Raw genomic sequence first — 20,413 nt, 5'->3', positions numbered from 1 at the left:
TCAACCTTTTTACCCATTGTAGAACTCAACCTGTGATTTTTTAATAATATGTATCTTGTTCTACGCTGGAATAAACATCAACCCGTGATTACACAGCAGTCTCTTTGTTTATACTGAGGCTAATTCGAGTCCTAAGTTCTCAAGTCGCCAACCTTGGCTAACCAGAAACCGCTGGGCCTGCCTGTGCATCCACAAGCAGGGGGACGCAAGCATGAACAAGCTTTTTTGGGGTTCCACACCCAAGGTTGCTATCCTAGTTACTTCCGGGCCGTGTCCGAACTACAGGTGGGTAAACCACTCCAGGAACAAAATCCACAAGGCCCACTAGACATCAACCTGAGTATCTTAAAATGTGTCTTCGCTCTAGTGCCCTCTAATTCACACCTCAACCATCACTGTCACCATGTTCGTATCTCACACACTGAAACACACGGAGAATGTGTCTCATCCGCAGAATTTAATGTGAAAATACATGTAACTTAGCAAACAGATTAATTTAGAATATCCAGTATGCCTCCTTTCAGCAGGCTCCAAGAAAACAAGCTTGTCTATGTCACAGGTGAAACTCCAGCACACACATGTGGCAGGGATCCATTCCATGTTTCTTATGTTTACAAATCACACCTGGCTCACTGCTGTCACTGCCTTTGAATTGTGTTTGTAGTGAGTTATATGACAACATATGACACAGTTTAAAACCCTGAAGCTCACTAACCAAGAGTTAAAGCCTCCAGTTGCTCAAATGGACACCAGTAGAACAACTTAACAATGCCTGAATTAAAGTCATATCCTTTAAAGAATTTGGTATGATCACACCAAATCTACCAAGTTGGAGCAATAACTTATATCAACATCTTCTGAATTACTAAGTCCTCCATAAATGATCACCAAGGAAACTATAAATAACATCATGTCACAGTCGGGCAGGATTTCATTAGTAAATTTATTGCATTCCAGATGTTTTAGGTAAATCTGGCATGAGTGTAAATCCTGTTTGTTGTTTGTTGTTGTTGGTGACCACTTACAGCTGAAATCACACTGACCTGGGGCCCGTTCTTCGTACCTCGCTAAGTAGGTTAGCCGGATTAGATTGTTGACGATTTCGCGTGATCCTGGATCAGTCGGTTCCCCGAAGCTCATCCGGGACTTGCTGTCATAGCAACAGAGCCGTAAGCGTAAACCTGCTCGGGAGCAGCCACGCAGCCACGCAGGTATGTCCGCTTCATTTATACGAAAGCAACAGCGATATTTTTCCACTGTTTCACCATAAATAAATATTATCAATGTAACTAAATGCAGCACTTGATCCTTTTATTGATGTCACACAGATACATACAGGTCATTTCCTAAAAAAGGGAAATGAACTATTAACATTCTATTACATGTATGTGATTATTACAGATGTAATTCATATTTCAGAGTAGTAATTGTAAATTACTTCGTGTAATCAAGATGAGAGACCACGGCTATAAAAGCGAAGGTGGATTTGGGAAGCCTGTCGCAGCCATGTCCTGTCCGTATACGCGACCAACCCATTGCGGAAGGTGCAAGATTGATAAGGAGAGTCCTCAGAATTCAGCGTATATTGCGGGACAGACAGGATCCTTTAGCTCAGCGCGACAGTGTGCTCATAGAGAGATATCGATATTCCCGTGAGGGTATTATTTACTTAACCAACTTGTTGACGAGGGGGTGCAGGACCACCACCTGTCTTTTTTTCCTCTGCCCTTTTCTTGGTTGCTGTTATGAACAAACTAACAGAGTATTACAGGCCAGTATTACCTTGCCAAGAGACGCAAAGCAATCTAAGAGATAAATATTACCATTCTGTAGAATACTCCTGTATTCCACTTTTACTTGTTCCCATGTTCTTGTGGGTCCTGTTGTGGCTCTAATGTGAAAGGGGATATAATATAACATATTATAATATAATATAATGCCATATGATATTGGACAATATAGTGTCATATGATAGATCTACCCTACCGCCTACTGGTGTTGGCCAGAGGGGCCGATGGCGCGATATGGCAGCCTGGCTACAACCGTAGCTGCCTCCACCAGTGTGTGAATGTGGGAGTGAATGAATAGTGGTATCGTAAAGCGCTTTGGGTGCCTTGAAAAGCGCTATATAAACCCAATCCATTATCATTATTATTATTATTAAATTACCTACGAGTTTGATTTGTCAGCAACTTTCTGCCAGCCCTCTCTCCTTGCTTTTGCAGCCTTTGCAGTGTTCTCTTGCGTTTTAATTAAACTCTGAAACTCCTGAAATCCCTCACTCATGATGTCATGAATCGCCGTGCGGCAGGCAGGAGTAGGACCCAAAATGCAGGACTCACAGGCACGAGGGAATAAACTCAAAAGGCAGCTTTATTGCTGAAGAGGCAGAACATAGGAAATACAAAACTAAACTGGGAAAACTACAAACTAAGAATTCACAGAGAGACACAGGGAGATCCACACACGGCATGAGGGACGACGTCACACTGAACAGAGGGAGACGCAGACAGAAATACACAGAGGGTTAACGAGGGAAGTGGGAACACACGGGGAACACAGGTGACACTGATAATCATAACGAGACAGGGCGGGGTGAACTGAACACTGACGGGAGAGGTGAAACAGGAAGTACAGGAGGAGAGAGAGCACGAGTAGAACACCAACGTAACAGGCAGGGGAGACATGGAATAAACACGAAAGGGGACGAGGGCTCATAAATACATAGAGGGCACACAGGGGGAAGAGAGAGCACGGGGAGAACTTAGACATGATGGGCAGGGGAAGCATGGAATAAAACATAAGGAGAGACGAGGGCTCACAGATACACAGAGGGGCACACAGGGAGACATGAAGGGCAAGGGATCAAAACTAGAAGCCATAGAATAAATCACACAAGTACAATAATACGAAAATCACAAAGAACTAAAAACGCTGGGTCAGGAGACCCAGGACCGTGACAGTACCCCCCCCTCAAGGGCTGGCTCCAGACAGCCCAAACACAGAAAAACAAAACCAAACAGAAAACAACCCAGGGCGGGCGGCGGGGGCCCAGGACGGAGGGCTCGGAACAGAAAACAAAGAGCACAGAAAACACCGGAGCCCAAGAAAACAACCCAAAACACAGAGCAGTTCAGGGGGCCGACCGTGCGGAAGGCAACGGCGGAGACGCGGAAACAGTTCAGGAGGCCGACCGTGCGCAAGGCAACGGCGGCGACGTGGAAACAGTTCAGGAGGCCGACCGTGCGCAAGGCAACGGCGGCGACGTGGAAACAGTTCAGGAGGCCGGCCGTGCGCAAGGCAACGGCGAAGGAGACGACGGAGCAGTTCAGGAGGCCGACCGCGCGGAAGGCAGCGGCGGCGGCGAAGGAGACGACGGAGCAGTTCAGGAGGCCGACCGCGCGGAAGGCAGCGGCGGCCCTCCAGTCTCAGGCGTGCCGGCCATGGCCTGGTGGGCGCAGGGCCAGACGAGGCAGCTGATGAGGATGCTGGACCAGACGAGGCAGCTGATGAGGATGCTGGAGCAGACGAGGCAGCTGATGAGGATGCTGGAGCAGACGAGGCAGCTGATGAGGATGCTGGAGCAGACGAAGCAGCTGATGAGGATGCTGCAGCAGACGAAGCAGCTGATGAGGATGCTGCAGCAGACGAAGCAGCTGATGAGGATGCTGCAGCAGACGAAGCAGCTGATGAGGATGCTGCAGCAGACGAAGCAGCTGATGAGGATGCTGCAGCAGACGAAGCAGCTGAGGATGCTGCAGCAGACGAAGGCTCTGAGGAGGCTGCAGCAGACGAAGGCTCTGAGGAGGCTGCAGCAGACGAAGGCTCTGAGGAGGCTGCAGCAGACGAAGGATCTGAGGAGGCTGAGGCCGGGCCAGGCGAGGTTGCAGAGGCTGAGGCCGGGCCAGGCGAGGTTGCAGAAGCACAGGCAGAGGCTGGCCCAGGCGTAGCAGAAGCACAGGCGGATGTAGCCGGGCCAGGCGATGACGAGGCGGTCGCAGATGGCGGCTGGACAGGCTCCTCGGGCCCTCCAGCTGATGCGGCGTGAGGCTGGACAGGCTCCTCGGGCCCTCCAGCTGATGCGGCGTGAGGCTGGACGGGCTCCTCGGGCCCTCCAGCTGATGCGGCGTGAGGCTGAACGGGCCCCTCGGACCCTCCAGCGGAGACAGGAGGCTGAACGGGCCCCTCGGACCCTCCAGCGGAGACAGGAGGCTGAACGGGCCCCTCGGACCCTCCAGCGGAGACAGGAGGCTGAACGGGCCCCTCGGACCCTCCAGCGGAGACAGGAGGCTGAACGGGCCCCTCGGACCCTCCAGCGGAGACGAGGAGGTGCTGGCCGGGCTCACTGGAACCCCCAGCGGACGAGGTAGATGGCGGCGTGGGAGCCACGGAGTCCTGGATGAGCTCATCCGAGCTTCCAGCAGGAGCTGATGTAGAGCCAGAGAGGTTTGGGACCCCTGGCTGAATGTTAAGCCGAACAGAAGACCGTATCGCTATCGGGGACTGGGCCAATGGTTCAGGTGCGAGCTGAGCTACTGGAGAGGCAGATGAGAGTGGGAGTTGAGCTACTGATGGTGGTGAAGTAGATAACTGCACGGGGGACTGAACTGAGGGCGTCTGCACTGGCACAGGGGACTGAACTGATGTCTGTTGTAACGGAGGTGGTGAGAGTGGAGTAGGCAGTGGAGTAGATGACTTCACAGGAGAATGAACCAGAGGTGAGTGCACAGGAGATTGAGCTAGAGGTGGTAGTGATAGTTGAGGGGAAAGTGGAGCTGGTGATTGAGTGGATGACTGTGCTAAGGGATGCTGCACTGGGGACACTGGAGACTGCACTGGGGACACTGGAGACTGCACTGGGGACACTGGAGACTGCACTGGGGACACTGGAGACTGCAGTGATGGTTGTAGTGGAGGTGTAACGGGTGAAGGAGTGGCTGAAGTGGCTGTGGGTCGGACGGCTAGTGGCTCAGCTACGGGGTATGGTAACGGCAGGGCTATGGGTTGAATGACCGACTGAGTAGCAGCCTGAGTGGCTGGGTGTAGTGACGGTTGTGGTGGAAGAGAAACAGGTGGTAGTGTGGATGATGGAGCTAAGGGCGACTGAGTGGCAGACCGAACTGATGACTGAAGCGATGGTAGAGGTGAAAATGGAGCTTGTGGTGGAGTTAATGGCTGAGCTAGCGGGGACACAGGAGACTGAACTGAGGGTGGCTGCGAGGGAGCTAACGGAGCTGTCGATAAGGCTGATGATTCCTCTACCAACTGAGCTATTGATTGGGCTAAGGATTGAAATAAGGTTTGTATTAAGTCAGGCTGTGGATGTGACTGTGCTATGGGAAGCGAGGCTGAATGTGGTGGAGGTGGCGACTGAGCTTCGGGCCGGGCGGCTAACAGAGCTTCGGGCCGGGCGGCTAACAGAGCTTCGGGCCGGGCGGCTAACAGAGCTTCGGGCCGGGCGGCTAACAGAGCTTCGGGCCGGGCGGCTAACAGAGCTTGGGGCGAAAATGGTGGTGGTGGAGTTGGTGTCTGGGCTACAGGCGGCTTCTGAGCAGGAAACACAGGACACTGAGCTACAGGTGGCTGCTGAGCAGGTGACACTGGAGACTGAGCTACAGACGGCTGCTGAGCAGGGGACTGAGCTGAAAGCGGACGGGCAGCTGACTGAATAAACATAGCTCCAGAATAAACAGTTCCAGATGAAACAGTCTTAACTCCTGGGTCCGAAGGAGCATCAGAAGCACAGTCTTTTGAACCAAAGTGGAAACGATCGCTCTCAAAATAAATACTGTCATTTTCTGGAACAGGAGGAACAGAAGATCTAGAGTTCATGAAGCCGACGTTAGCGGCCTTGGGGGAAACGGTACGTTTATCCCTCGACACAGAAGGCGAATGTAGGGGGACTTTGTCACTCACCCTAGGCGGTTGGTCGAGAAGAGTCCCAGGCTCCTGCTGTGAAGTGGAAACGCTGGGTGAGTCGGGCGGCACGATAATAAACCCTAACATCTTGTAGAAGGCTTGTGCAGGCGTGAGCTGATTGCTTGCAGGCTCGTAGTAATCCTCCCGGGACCGGCTGGAGCGTTTTCTGCGAGACCTGGGCGTCCGCGGAGAGGAAGCAGGTGAGTGGAGAGAAGGGTAAGCAGCTAGTGAGGAGCGGCAGCACGGAGGCCCTCCAAGCGCTAGCCGAGTCCCGTCAAAACGGGAGCTGCGCTTCCACGGTGAGTCCGCTGGATCCATTACTGGTGACGTCGTACTGTCATGAATCGCCGTGCGGCAGGCAGGAGTAGGACCCAAAATGCAGGACTCACAGGCACGAGGGAATAAACTCAAAAGGCAGCTTTATTGCTGAAGAGGCAGAACATAGGAAATACAAAACTAAACTGGGAAAACTACAAACTAAGAATTCACAGAGAGACACAGGGAGATCCACACACGGCATGAGGGACGACGTCACACTGAACAGAGGGAGACGCAGACAGAAATACACAGAGGGTTAACGAGGGAAGTGGGAACACACGGGGAACACAGGTGACACTGATAATCATAACGAGACAGGGCGGGGTGAACTGAACACTGACGGGAGAGGTGAAACAGGAAGTACAGGAGGAGAGAGAGCACGAGTAGAACACCAACGTAACAGGCAGGGGAGACATGGAATAAACACGAAAGGGGACGAGGGCTCATAAATACATAGAGGGCACACAGGGGGAAGAGAGAGCACGGGGAGAACTTAGACATGATGGGCAGGGGAAGCATGGAATAAAACATAAGGAGAGACGAGGGCTCACAGATACACAGAGGGGCACACAGGGAGACATGAAGGGCAAGGGATCAAAACTAGAAGCCATAGAATAAATCACACAAGTACAATAATACGAAAATCACAAAGAACTAAAAACGCTGGGTCAGGAGACCCAGGACCGTGACACATGAGTTCTTGCTCTGCTGCCGGAAAATACCGAGCACGCCCCTTGGACATTTTCGCCGACCAATCAGCGGGTTGCCGATCAATGTTTCTACTATCGATGCGTAGCCCCTTTTACGACACCCAGTGATGTCACATTCCTGCGTCCAGCTGTAGTAATCGTCAACAGCAGGTGTGTTCGGGGAACCGGAATAGCGAGCTCACGGTTAGCGCGATGATTTGATCTTGGATGTGTCATTTGATCTTGGATGTAGTAAGCGACGTACGAAGAACGGGCCCCTGACCTTCACTGGTTTTATTTACAGATACAAGGTGAACAAGCTAGCTCCACAAGCACGTGAAGAACAGCCTGCTCCTGAAATAAGGAGTGGTGGTGGCAACGAGGAAGAAAGTAATCAAGGAAATGAGGAGAGTGGTGTTGATGACACAGAGAGAGATAAAGACTATGAGCCCTCAACACCTAATAGCACTGACACGCGTGATGATAATAGTGGTGATGATAGTGAATGCGATGCAGGGGATAACGGAAGCTGGGTGTTGATCAATTTTTAGTCAATTAATAATAAAAAAGAAAAATTGATGAACTTGTTAAAGAAAAACAAAAATGTATTAATTATAACAGAGACATGGATAAAAAGTTGTCAGGGTTCCTGGGTCGGTGACCCAGTGTCATGGTCCGCGGCCCGGCGTCCGAGGTGCTGATGGGATGCCCACGCCCACGGGCGTGGCTGTTAACTCCACACCTGCACCCCATCCCAGGCGATCATCAGGTGGACTATTTGATCCAGCCCAGCCTGCTGCTCCACGCCAGTCCGTAGTCGTCTCACAGCGGTAACGTACACCTGCAGGAAAGCGATTGTGAAAACTCATCTGTCTGAACTAGCGCTAATTCTGTCCTGTGCACTCAGATAACAACTCGGCGTGTTTTTTGAGCCACCTGCCTGTCCACCTGCCCGTCTGGAATTTGGATCGCCTTCAGTACTCGCAACCTCGACTTTCCTGGAGCTCCCCCGCGGACCCTCACCCCTCCCTCCGGCTCCCACGGCCCCGCTGTCATCGTAAGACTCATACTCTTCCCCCACGTATGCTGCTATTTCCCCGCGCCCCAATAATTCTTTTCCTTTTTCTGTTGCAGCCTCCCACAGTCCCGTTTTCGGCGTTCCTGCGCGACTCATCTCCCGGTCCCTTGGTTTCTCTAGTTTCACGCGTGTTTTCCTTCTACCCTCCCGGGACACCTTCAGTTAAAATAAAGTTTATTTTCTCGTACTCCTGTGTGTGTTGGCTCTGCTTCTGGGTCCAGCTTGTGCGCTGAACTTCGGTTCATGACAGTATGGACTGGCCAGTATGGACCCAGCAGATCCACTCCGCTCCGTCATTAACAAACAGGGCGCTATTCTCGGTCGCCACGATCAGCAGCTCCAATCACTCCAAGACCGTTACCAGGAGCTTAGTGACACTCAGGATCAGCTGCAAGCCAAGCAGCCCGACCCTGTGCACCGCAGCGTTTCACCTCCGCCGCTGGAGCCCTTCCACGGGGAGTTAGACCTGTGTTGGGGGTTCCTTTTCCAATGCTCCTTATTCTTCAGCCGCACGCCGCACGCCTTCCCCACGGATGCTGCTAAAATTTCCCACTTTGTGGGGTTGGGTTTGTCCCCTCCCCCACCTGGCTGGATCTGACCACCTCTGCATGTCCCTCACCCCCACCTACACCCCCCTGCTGAGAAAAACAAAGCCCCAGACAAAGACAATAAAAACCTGGCCTAAAGGAGCCCTTTCTCAACTGCAGGACTGCTTCTCAACAACTGTATGGGATTTATTCTCCAGCCACAACCTCCAGGAGTACACGGACACTGTACTCTCGTACATCAGGAACTGTGTTGACAATGTCACCGTCAACAAAAGGGTCAGGGTGTTTCCAAATCAAAAACCCTGGATGAATAGCGAAGTGCAATCCCTCCTAAAAAGCCGCAACACTGCCTTCAAGTCAGGGGACAGGGCTGCATATAGGGCGGCCAGGGCAGACCTGAGTAGAGGCATCAGGAAAGCTAAGGCTGCCTATAGGAGGAGGATTGAAGATCACTTTGCTGACAACGACCCCAGAAAAATGTGGCAGGGGATCAATCACATTACCAACTACAGAAGCAATAACCAGGCAACATCTAGGACTGATGCCTGACTGGCTGAGGATCTAAACTGTTTCTTCGCCCACTTTGAGACGACCAGGCCCTCAGCTGCCACACCACTTCCACCCGCCCCCAGCACTGGCACACTAACACTCAGGGAGCATCAAGTGAGGCGTGTTCTAAGGTCAGTGAATCCCAGGAAGGCAGCATGTCCTGATGGAATACATGGAAAGGTTATCAGAGCATGTGCTGACGAACTGACCGGAGTCTTCACTAAAATCTTCAACCTTTCCTTGTCATCAACCACCGTCCCGCCCTGCCTCAAAACCTCCACCATCATCCCCATCGCCAAGAAGACAGCTGTGGCCAGCCCAAATGACTACAGGCCTATTGCACTTACGCCTGTAGTGATGAAGTGCTTGAGAGACTGGTCTGTCAGCACATCAGGGCCGGTCTGCCTCCCACTCTGGACCCCCACCAATTTGCCTACAGGACAAATCGATCCACCGAGGACGCTATCACCATAGCGCTCCACACTGCGCTGAGTCACCTGGAGCACCGAGGAAGCTATGTGAGAATGCTCTTTCTGGACTTCAGCTCAGCATTCAATCATATCATCCCGGAGATCCTGGTCCAGAAACTGTCTCACCTGGGACTCTCCACCCCCATCTGCCTCTGGATCAAGGACTTCCTGACAAATAGACCACAGTCTGTCAGACTCGGCCCCCACCGGTCCAGCACCATCACACTCAGCACCGGGTCTCCACACGGATGTGTTTTGAGTCCCCTCCTGTTTACGCTCTACACATCCGACTGCTCCCCTACCCATCTCTCAAACACCATCATAAAGTTCGCGGATGACACCACAGTGGTTGGACTCATCTCAAGGGGGGATGAGTCGGACTATAGAGATGAGGTCAACAGACTGACTGAGTGGTGTTCAGTTAACAACCTCCAGCTGAACACCACGAAAACTAAAGAACTTATCTTGGACTTCAGGAAGGGCAGAGCAGACCCGGCCCCACTTTACATTCACGGGAACTGTGTGGAGAGGGTACGCTCCATGAGGTTTCTGGGCATGCAGATCTCTGATGACCTCTCCTGGACTGCAAATACCACGGCGGTGGTTAAAAAGGCCCAGCAGCGTCTCCACTTTCTGAGAGTGCTCAGGAGGAACAACCTGGAGGAGAGGCTGCTGGTGACATTTTACAGAGCCACCATAGAGAGCATCCTAACGTACGGCATAACAACATGGTATGCAGGGTGCTCAGCTGCGGACAGGAAAGTACTGCAGAGGGTCATCAACACAGCCCAGAAGATCACTGGCTGCTCTCTGCCCAGCCTGGAGGTCACTGCAAACTCTCAGTACCTCAGCAGAGCTGGCAATATCATCAAGGACCACTCTCACCCCAGCAACCAACTGTTTGAACTATTACCGTCAGGCTGACGGTACAGGTCACATAAAACCAGGACAAACAGATTCAGGGATAGCTTCTTTCCCAGAGCTATCACCGTAGTAAATAAGCACAAAAACAATTGAACCTATTCCATACCGTCACTGTCATTATATTATGCTGCTATTCATACTGTCATTATATTAATGCTGCTATCCTGTATATATTGTACATACTATTGTTTGAGTATTGGGAGATCGTGGCTCAAGAGTTGGGAGTTCGCCTTGTAATCGGAAGGTTGCTGGTTCGAGCCCCGGCTTGGACAGTCTCGGTCGTTGTGTCCTTGGGCAAGACACTTCACCTGTTGCCTACTGGTGGTGGTCAGAGGGCCCGGTGGCGCGTGTGTGAATGTGTGCGTGAATGGGTGGATGACTGGATATGTAAAGCGCTTTGGGGTCCTTAGGGACTAGTAAAGCGCTATATAAATACAGGCCATTTACCAGGCCATTTTACTTACGATTGTTTTTTTTGTACTTTTTATATTTTACATTTATATTTATTATTGAAACTTGCACCAAGGGAGTGGCACTCCAATTTCGTTGTACTCTGTACAATGACAATAAAGGCTATTCTATTCTATTCTATTCTATTGTTACGGGGACGAGCTTTAGCATGGGCTGAGGCTTATTTAACCTCTCACCCCATTCGTGGTTGCGATTACGACGATTTTCTGGAGGAGTTCAAGGTGACGTTCTCCCCTCTAATTCAGGAGAATAATGCAAACTAAAACTACATAATAATTCACAATCTTTAATTAGGGGTCTAACATGGCATAAAATAATATTATAATCCAACATCCTCTACCTAATCACACGAGCCACGGTGTGAAAACGGGTGTGGGTCACAATCAGCCAAGGTTTTGGGTGAACCCATTGTGAGATCTAGCCCCACCCTATCATGTGATTTCCTGTGATCAAATGGCCCAGGATGTGAGTGGGCGTTAAGGTGTCCATGTCCCTCTTTGGTGACACTCCCATAGGGCTTAAAATCTGGGACTCTCCACCATATGACCTTCGAACTGAAAAAGCTTCTCGGATGAAGGTGAAACGTCTTCAAGCAACTTAAAGAAGTCCAGACGCTTTTCTTTGCAAGCTCCTTCGACAACAGCATTCATAGAACAACTTCCAGCTTCTTTTGCTCGGCTACAGTTTGGATGGATTTGCATTTAAAGATGCAACAAGAAAAAATGGTTAGGGTCAGGAGGTCAAAGGTCAGTGCTCCTGTGGGTCTGAGGGCAGCCTCACGCTGGAGAAGGATGAAGGAGTCTGACCTGAGCCAGTGTTTGACATGAACACATCAGCACTGCTGTCAGTGAGCTTAACGACAGCCGTTAGCATCATTTCAGTGTTTCAGTCATAAAAACACTTCCTGTCACTGTGGTGGTCGTCGGCATTCGATATGGTTGATCATAACATCCTATTGGCGAGACTTGAGCTCACTGTAGGCATTGATGCTCATTGATGCCTTGATGATTGATCAAGGCATCAATCATACCTCTCCAATCGGCTCTCCTCGGTTCACTTGGCCACTTCCTCTTCCTCCGCTGTACCTGTCTGCTGTGGTGTCCCTCAGGGATCTGTGTTAGGCCCTACTCTGTTCTCATTGTACATGCTTCCTTTAAGCGCTATCTTTGAGAAATATCACATCGCTTTTCATTATTATGCCGATGACATTCAGATCTACTTTGAGTTAAATGATGACCTAGCTTTGTCCTTGAATTGTTTTCGAGAGTGCATGTGTGAGGTCAAGCAATGGCTCCTGGCAAATACTCTTATCCTCAATGATAAGAAAACTGAAATTGTGGTCTTTGGTAGTAACGTTCTCCGTGCCAAACTTTGTGATGCTTTTGGTTTTCTCACTAGTTCCTTTTCCGACACTGTTAGGAATCTGGGCGTGTTACTTGACAGCTCTTTTAAACTTGATAAACAAGTGTCTGCTGTTGTTAGATCCAGTTTTTACCAACTCCGCCTTATTTCTAAGGCCAGGCAGTATATCCCGCATAAAGACCTGGAAAAGCTCATCCATGCCTTTGTAACTTCGAGACTGGATTACTGCAATTCACTCTATTTTGGTCTCCACTCTGCCCTCCTTCACAGATTACAGACAGTCCAAAATGCTGCTGCACGCATTCTAACCAAAACTAGGAAGTTTGCCCACATTACTCCCGTCCTAGCTGATTTGCATTGGTTGCCTGTGAAATACCGTATCCAATTTAAAATTCTGCTGTTTACTTTTAAAATCACTAACAACATAGCACCGAGCTATCTTAAGGAACTCCTAAGCTCATATGTTCCTGCTAGGGCTTTAAGATCATCCTCACAGTTACTGTTGGTGCAGCCTAGATCTCGGCTGAAGTCTAGAGGTGATCGAGAGTTTGCCCTGGCTGCACCAGAGTTGTGGAACAACCTTCCGATTGGCATCCGGGCGTCTGACTCTATTCAATCTTTTAAATCACGGCTTAAAACATATCTGTTTGAACTTGCTTTTTCTACCGGTGAAATGCTGGCCTTGTTTGCAGTGAGTCATGCTTTTATTTGCGCTGTGCATGTCATATCGCCATTGTGTTTTGATGGCATAGTTATATTGTGCTATAGTTATGTGCTATAGTTATACTTTTTTTTATTGGTGGCTTTTTCCTGTGAACATAATTTTACACTTTTATTTTTTTGTTTTCATGACTTTGACTATACTTGTGTTAATTTGTTTTATGTTAAGCACTTTGGCATGCCGTTGGTTTTTAAATGTGCTCTATAAATAAAGATTGTTATTGTTGTTGTTGTTGTTGGTTACAGTGACATCATGCAGTTTGAATGAATGAATATTCTTTATTGTCATTGTCACAAGTACAATGAAATTGAAAGATGTCTCCGGTCAGTGCAACATCACGAAAGATAAATACTTAAAAACTATAATAGATATGATATAAAAGATAGAAATACATATAAAATACAGTATTCTCATACAGTAAATACACCCAAGCAATCCAGGCCTAAGGCCCCATACAGACACTCAACATACGACCTAGTTGATATATCACTCAAACAATCAATCACTCAGTCAATTTGTTAGCGCATCCAACAAAACATGTCTGAAAGCATTCCAACATCAAGGGCACAAATGACAACAGGGGCAATGAAAGTCATCTACTTTTAGTAGCATTGAGACATGATATTGCAATTGGGTAGAAACTGTGTTTGAGTCTGTTAGTCCTTGTGTATGTTGTTCTATACCGTTTACCTGAAGGCAGCAGTTCGAACATGGAGTGTCCAGGGTGTGAGGTGTCCTTTATGATGTTATGGGCTCTTTTGAGGCAGCGGGAACTGTGTAGGTCTTTCAGTTTGAGGAGAGGGCAGCCGATTGTCCTTTGGGCAGCGTTGATTAGTCTTTGACCTCCAGAGGGCGACAAATCAGCATAGACAGAGAGCTCCATTCAAACTTTGCTGCCATCAGGAATAATTCTTCAAATATAATCATCAGTGTTTGAGCAGTTATGATATCAGGGACAATCTAGACATGTGTGACAATACTGAACATGTCATATGACACACCTTAGACATCATGTGATGCACTCTCAGTCTGCACTTTCATTCATAGGTTGAAATGAGCTTTGAAGAAACATCAGTTCAGTGCTGAAATATTTAAACGCTGCAGGAAGAAGAACAACAAAGTGATGACAGATATTTGTGCTTCAAACAGGAAAACCAGCAGAAATAAATCACAGCCTTCCAGAGGTTTGGAGTTTCCGAGGTGCACCTGAACGCAGCACAGTGTTCCAATGCTCCTGATTGTCCTCAAACGTCTCTCTGGGTGTTTCCTTCCTGCTCAAAGTTTACTTTCACATCCAGGGGCCCGTTCTTCGTACGTCGCTTACTACATCCAAGATCAAATGACACATCCAAGATCAAATCATCGCGCTAACTCTGAGCTCGCTATTCCGGTTCCCCGAACACACCTGTTGTTGACGATTAGTATAGCTGGATGAAGTAATGTGAGATCACTGGATGGCCCAACAGGGGCTACGCATCGAAACATTGATCGGCAACCCTTTGATTGGTCGGTGAAAATGTTGAAGGAGAGCGCTCGGTATTTTTCGGCAGCAGAGCAAGAACTATTGAGTGAGGGATTTCAGGAGTTTCAGAGTTTAATTAAAATGCAAGGGAACACTGCAAAGGCTGCAAAAGCAAGGAGAGAGGGCTGGCAGAAAGTTGCTGACAAATTAAACTCGTAAGTAATTTAATAATAATAATAATAATAATAATGGATTGGATTTATATAGCGCTTTTCAAGGCACCCAAAGCGCTTTACAATGCCACTATTCAGTCACTCTCACATTCACACACTGGTGGAGGCAGCTACGGTTGTAGCCACAGCTGCCCTGGGGCAGACTGACAGAAGCCAGGCTGCCATATCGCGCCATCGGCCCCTCTGGCCAACACCAGTAGGTGGTAGGGTAGATTTATCATATCACACTATATTATCCAATATTATATTACATTATATTATAATATGTTATATTATATCCCCTTTCACATTAGAGCCACAACAGGACCCACTAGAACATGGGAACAAGTAAAAGTGAGATATAAGAACATTCTACAGAATGGTAATATTTATCACTTATATTGCTTTTCGTCTCTTGGAAAGAGACCCTGAAATAATCTGTTTGTTTGTTTGTTTATAACAGCAACCAAGAAAAGGGCAGAGCAATAAAAGACAGGTGGTGGTCCTGCACCCCCTTGTCAACAAGTTGGTTAAGTGAATAATACCCTCACGGGAAAATCGATATCTCTCAATGAGCACACTGTTGCGCTGAGCTAACGGATCCTGTCTGTCCCGCAATATACGCTGAATTCTGAGGACTCTCCTTATCAATCTTGCACCTTCCGCAATGGGTGGCTCGCGTATACGGACAGGACATGGCTGCGACAGACTTCCCAAATCCACCTTCGCTTTTATAGCCGTGGTCTCTCATCTTGATTACACGAAGTAATTTGCAATTACTACTCTGAGATATGAATTACATCTGTAATAATCACATACATGTAATAGAATGTTAATAGTACATTTCCCTTTTTTAGGAAATGACCTGTATGTATCTGTGTGACATCAATAAAAGGATCAAGTGCTGCATTATCTTTAGTTACATTGATGTTATTTATTTATGGTGAAACAGTGGTAAAATATCGCTGTTGCTTTCGTATAAATGAAGCGGACATACCTGAGTGGCCGCGATCTAATCCTGTTTACATAAAGTAAACCTGCTCCCGAGCAGGTTTACGCTTACGGCTCTGTTGCTATGACAGCAAGTTCCGGATGAGCTTCGGGGAACCGAACGATCCAAGATCACGCGAAATCGTCAACAATCAAATCCGGCTAACTTACTTAGCGAGGTACGAAGAACGGGCCCCAGGGCCCTATTTCAGGAAGCCGGTTTAGTGCAAACTCTGAGTAAGTATACCCTGAGTTAACGAAAACTCTGGGTTTTCGGTTTCACAAAGCGAGTTTAGATTAATCCTGAGTGAGTTACTATGACGACACACTCCGTGAAGCTAACCTGCCCCCTAGCAGGTTTACTTCAACTAACCCTAACTTTCTCCGCCTCTTTGTCGGAAACCTGACTGTAGGAAGTGTCAGACATGGCGTGCTCCTTCCTTGAAGAGCCAGTAGATGTTGAAGCCCAAATTCTCCGCAGAGCTCTCCGCCGGGAGAGAGTGATTAGAGCGCGTTTGGACATTTTATCATTTCCTGATGATTTCCTGTGTGAACGTTACCATTTTTCAGCACAATCTATAAGTTATTTGAATAACATCCTCAGGCCTAATATTGCTCATGTGACACATCGCGGACATCCTCTCAGTTCTGTACATATTATTTGTATTGCACTTCGGTTTTTTGCAAACGGGAGCTTTCTGTATAATATTGGTGACGCTGAGCACGTTTCCAAGGCTACCTTCTGTCGGGCAGTCAGGAATGTTACAGTTGCACTGAAACGTCTCCTGTACTCGTTTGTGGTGTTCCCCGGTCATAGACCCACAAGATTTATCAAAGAGGGATTCCACAAAATTGCAGGTATCAGGATGAACAAAACTCAATTCATGATGAGGTGATATTTGAACTACTACTTAAATTTTACATTTATTCCCACGGTTCCCAGGCGTGATTGGCTGTATAGATGGCACTCACATTCCAATCATTGCTCCTTCAGTAAATGAAGGAGACTATGTGAACAGGAAGTCTTTCCACAGCATTAATGTACAGGTACATAGTTCCCTGTAGCATTTCAAACTAACAGATTATTTCATTATAGTAATGGATGCTAATTTGTGTTCTCTGCACTGTGAAGATCATATGTGATGCTGCCAACATTATCACAAATGTGGAAGCCAACTGCTCAGCCTCTGTGAGTGGTGGTGGAGGAGGACCCCCACCTGTTTTTCAGGCCTCCGCTTTTTTTTCTGTTGGCTATAACGGGTCACATTTGAGCATACAGAGTAAGCAAATGTGTACTTGTAATGTGCTCAGATAATTTCAATAAGTGCTTACAGAGGGGAAATTAATGTAGCCTCTAACTGCAATTGATTTACATGGGACAAACAGACCAAGCACTATGGCTCATAATACAATTACACCTTACCTGTTTGGACTATATTTTTATATTTCATTTTTACTTGCTGCCAGGAACGTTTGGGGCCTGTTGGGTTGCACCTGCGCTCACATCACATCACAAAATAGAATGTATGAAATAAAAAATGAAATAAAATATAATATAATAAAATAACGTGTTAAATGGGTGGAAATCCCTAGATCAGTGTTTAAATTAACACTCACGCATTGACTCTGTTGGCTATGTTTTGCCATGCATGCTCCCTTTCTTTTGCAGCTGAGGCTGTGTTACTTTTGTCCCGCAAAATTTGCATGTTATCGCCCACCCCCGTGACATCAAGCTCCAAAGCCCTATACTGCCATCAGAATTTCGGCCTCAAGCGCTGTAAAATACATTGTGTACACCAAGTGACAGCGCACTCTTGGTGGCGCTGTCACTTGGTGTTCGCTCGCTCTGCGGTAGAGTATCACTTCCTGTTCCTGCTCAAACACAGTGGTGTTTCTGAGTAGCTTATTTGCTTAGCAATTTAATTAACAACTTTTAAATATATTCTTCTTTCATAGTATAATTTTCACGTGCTTCATCCGAAGCACACTTTCTGTGTACTCACTACCTAATTTATAGCCAAAGTATTCACTCACTGTCTCTGTACTGTTTCGCTAGCTTAGCTTAGCTCGTAGCCGACTCGTTAGCACCATGGCTACTTCACCTGTCCCTCCTGCACTTTCTTGCTCATTGTGTCAGATGTTTAGTTACTCCTCGGCCTCCTTTAGCAGTAATGATATCTGTAACAAATGTAGCATATTTGCAGCTCTGGAGGCCAGGATTACTGAATTGGAGACTCGGCTTCGCACCCTTCATTCACCTGACATGACCCAAGATGGCGCCGAGTATGGCAGCCTCGTCGCGAGCTCCTCCAAGCAACGGCTTTCTTCTGTGTTTAATTTTACTTTTCCTTTATTTTTTCACGAGCAGCACTTGTCTCCTTGTGTACGACCGACAAACCTTACTGGACATAAAAGACGGTCTTTCTTATAACTTTCCGGAGTTCAAGTTTTGCAACACGGATGCTCCATTTGCAGACCCCCCATTCATCTCACCTGAGACGCCTTTGTTCTCTGTCCCTGGAGGCCGCAAACGCCGACGCAGAGGGAGAAGATCTGGCGTTCTGGTTCGACTGAGACGGTGCACTTACAGACCACCGTTACCCAGTTTATTACTGGCTAATGTGCAGTCTCTGGAGAACAAGCTGTGCGAGCTTCGGGCACGGATCTCATTCCAGTGAGAGATGCGGGACTGCTGCGTGATCTGCCTCACAGAAACCTGGCTATCGGACAAAGTACCGGACTCCGCAATACAACTACCGGGGTTCTCTGTGCACCGCGCGGACAGGTCACAGGATCTTACTGGGAAAAGCAGAGGCGGTGGTGTATGTTTCATGATCAACAACAGCTGGTGTGATTATGCGAACGTGCACCCGGTCAAATCCTTCTGCTCACCGGACCTGGAGTACCTGATGATTAAGTGCCGGCCATTCTGGCTACCGAGGGAATTTACAGCAGTGATTATTACGGCTGTTTACATTCCCCCACAAGCCGACACTGACCGAGCACTCAGGGAACTGTACAGCGCGATCAGCAGCGAGGAAACCGCACACCCAGAGGCAGCGTTTATCACAGCCGGAGACTTTAATAAGGGAAACCTGAAGAAAGTCTCACCAAAACTCCATCAACACATTCTTTTTAACACACGTGGAGACCGGCTTCTCGACCACTGTTACACCTCCTTCCGGGATGCGTACAAAGCCCTCCCCCGCGCCCCATTCGGCCAATTGGATCACTGCTCCATCCTGCTCCTACCCGCCTACAGGCAGAAGCTGAAACAGGAAGCTCCAACCCGGAGGGCGGTGCACTGTTGGACGGACCAATCGGAGTCTGCGCTGCGGGACTGTTTTGATCACGCGGACTGGGAAGTGTTTAACGTGGCCGCTAAAGACATTGATGAATACACAGACTCAGTCTGTGGATTTATCAGGAAATGCGTGGAAGATGTCGTCCCATCCAGAACAGTCAAATCCTTCCCAAATCAAAAACCCTGGATTAACGGAGATGTTCGTGCGGCACTGGCGGCACGGAGCACCGCCTTTGCCTCCGCGAACACATCGGACTACAAACACGCACATTACCAACTCCGGAAGACGATCAAAGCAGCCAAACGTGAGTACAGGGACAGGGTGGAGCAACAGTTTGACAACCCTCGGAGTATGTGGCAGGGACTAAAAACGATCGCAGACTTTAGAGGGAAAACCAGCACACCGCAGACCACGGCCTCTCTGTGTGAGGATCTAAACGTATTCTACGCTAGATTCGACACAGCGAACACCATGAGACCGGACAGTGTGCGCACCGCGGATGACGTCAGTGCGCACACTGTGTCTGAGGAGGATGTGCGGAGGTGCTTCAGGAAGGTGAACGCGCGCAAAGCTACTGGTCCGGACGGGATTCCCGGCCGCGTCCTCAAGTCATGCGCGGCTCAGCTGGCTGGAGTGTTCACGCACATCTTCAACCTTTCCCTCTCTCTGTCTGTAGTCCCAGCCTGCTTCAAAATGGCCACCATCGTCCCTGTACCCAAATCCTCCACCATCTCCTCATTGAACGACTGGCGACCTGTAGCCATGACCCCCATCGTGAGCAAATGCTTCGAGAAGCTGGTCAGGGACTTCATCCGCTCTGCACTACCCGACTCACTGGACCCTCTACAGTTCGCATACCGCCACAAGAGGTCCACTGATGATGCCATAGCCCTGACACTACACACTGCCCTGTCACACCTGGAGAAGAGAGACACGTATGTGAGAATGCTGTTTGTAGATTACAGCTCAGCATTCAATACCATCGTTCCCTCGAAGCTGGACAGGAAACTGCAGGATCTAGGACTGAGCAGCTCCCTCTGCAGCTGGATCCTTAGCTTCCTGTCTGACAGACGCCAAGTGGTCAGACTGGGCAGCATCACCTCATCCCCCATCACACTGAACACTGGTGCTCCACAGGGGTGTGTACTGAGCCCTCTCCTGTACTCACTCTACACCTACGACTGCACGGCCACTAACAACTCCAACATCATTGTGAAGTTTGCGGACGACACTACAGTGGTGGGTCTTATCACCAACGGTGATGAGACGGCTTACAGGGAGGAGGTCAGCGCCCTGACCCACTGGTGTCAAGACAACCATCTCACCCTCAACGTCGCAAAGACAAAGGAGTTGATAGTGGACTTCCGGAGGTGCAGAGAAGTACACACCCCCATC

The 20,413-nt window shown here is 48.7% G+C and overlaps 2 long non-coding RNA genes across 2 annotated transcripts; both read left to right on the top strand.

Moving 5' to 3' along the window:
• The first annotated feature begins 7,609 nt into the window (after positions 1 to 7,609).
• Positions 7,610 to 8,191, top strand: LOC113009294 (uncharacterized). Its single transcript, XR_003270152.2, has 3 exons — positions 7,610 to 7,756; positions 7,834 to 7,983; positions 8,061 to 8,191. It is a non-coding gene; the product is annotated as an uncharacterized LOC113009294 (long non-coding RNA).
• Positions 8,192 to 14,589: 6,398 nt separating this feature from the next.
• On the top strand, positions 14,590 to 15,321 carry LOC145421419 (uncharacterized). The gene is made up of 3 exons (XR_013902781.1): positions 14,590 to 14,726; positions 15,038 to 15,105; positions 15,187 to 15,321. It is a non-coding gene; the product is annotated as an uncharacterized LOC145421419 (long non-coding RNA).
• The last annotated feature ends 5,092 nt before the right edge of the window (positions 15,322 to 20,413 follow it).

Source organism: Astatotilapia calliptera, chromosome 17 (genome assembly GCF_964374335.1).
Source record: "Astatotilapia calliptera chromosome 17, fAstCal68.1, whole genome shotgun sequence".
NCBI classification, from domain to species: domain Eukaryota; kingdom Metazoa; phylum Chordata; class Actinopteri; order Cichliformes; family Cichlidae; genus Astatotilapia; species Astatotilapia calliptera.
The sequence above is the reverse complement of the archived record's forward strand: the minus strand, read 5'-3'. Positions and strand labels throughout refer to the sequence as shown.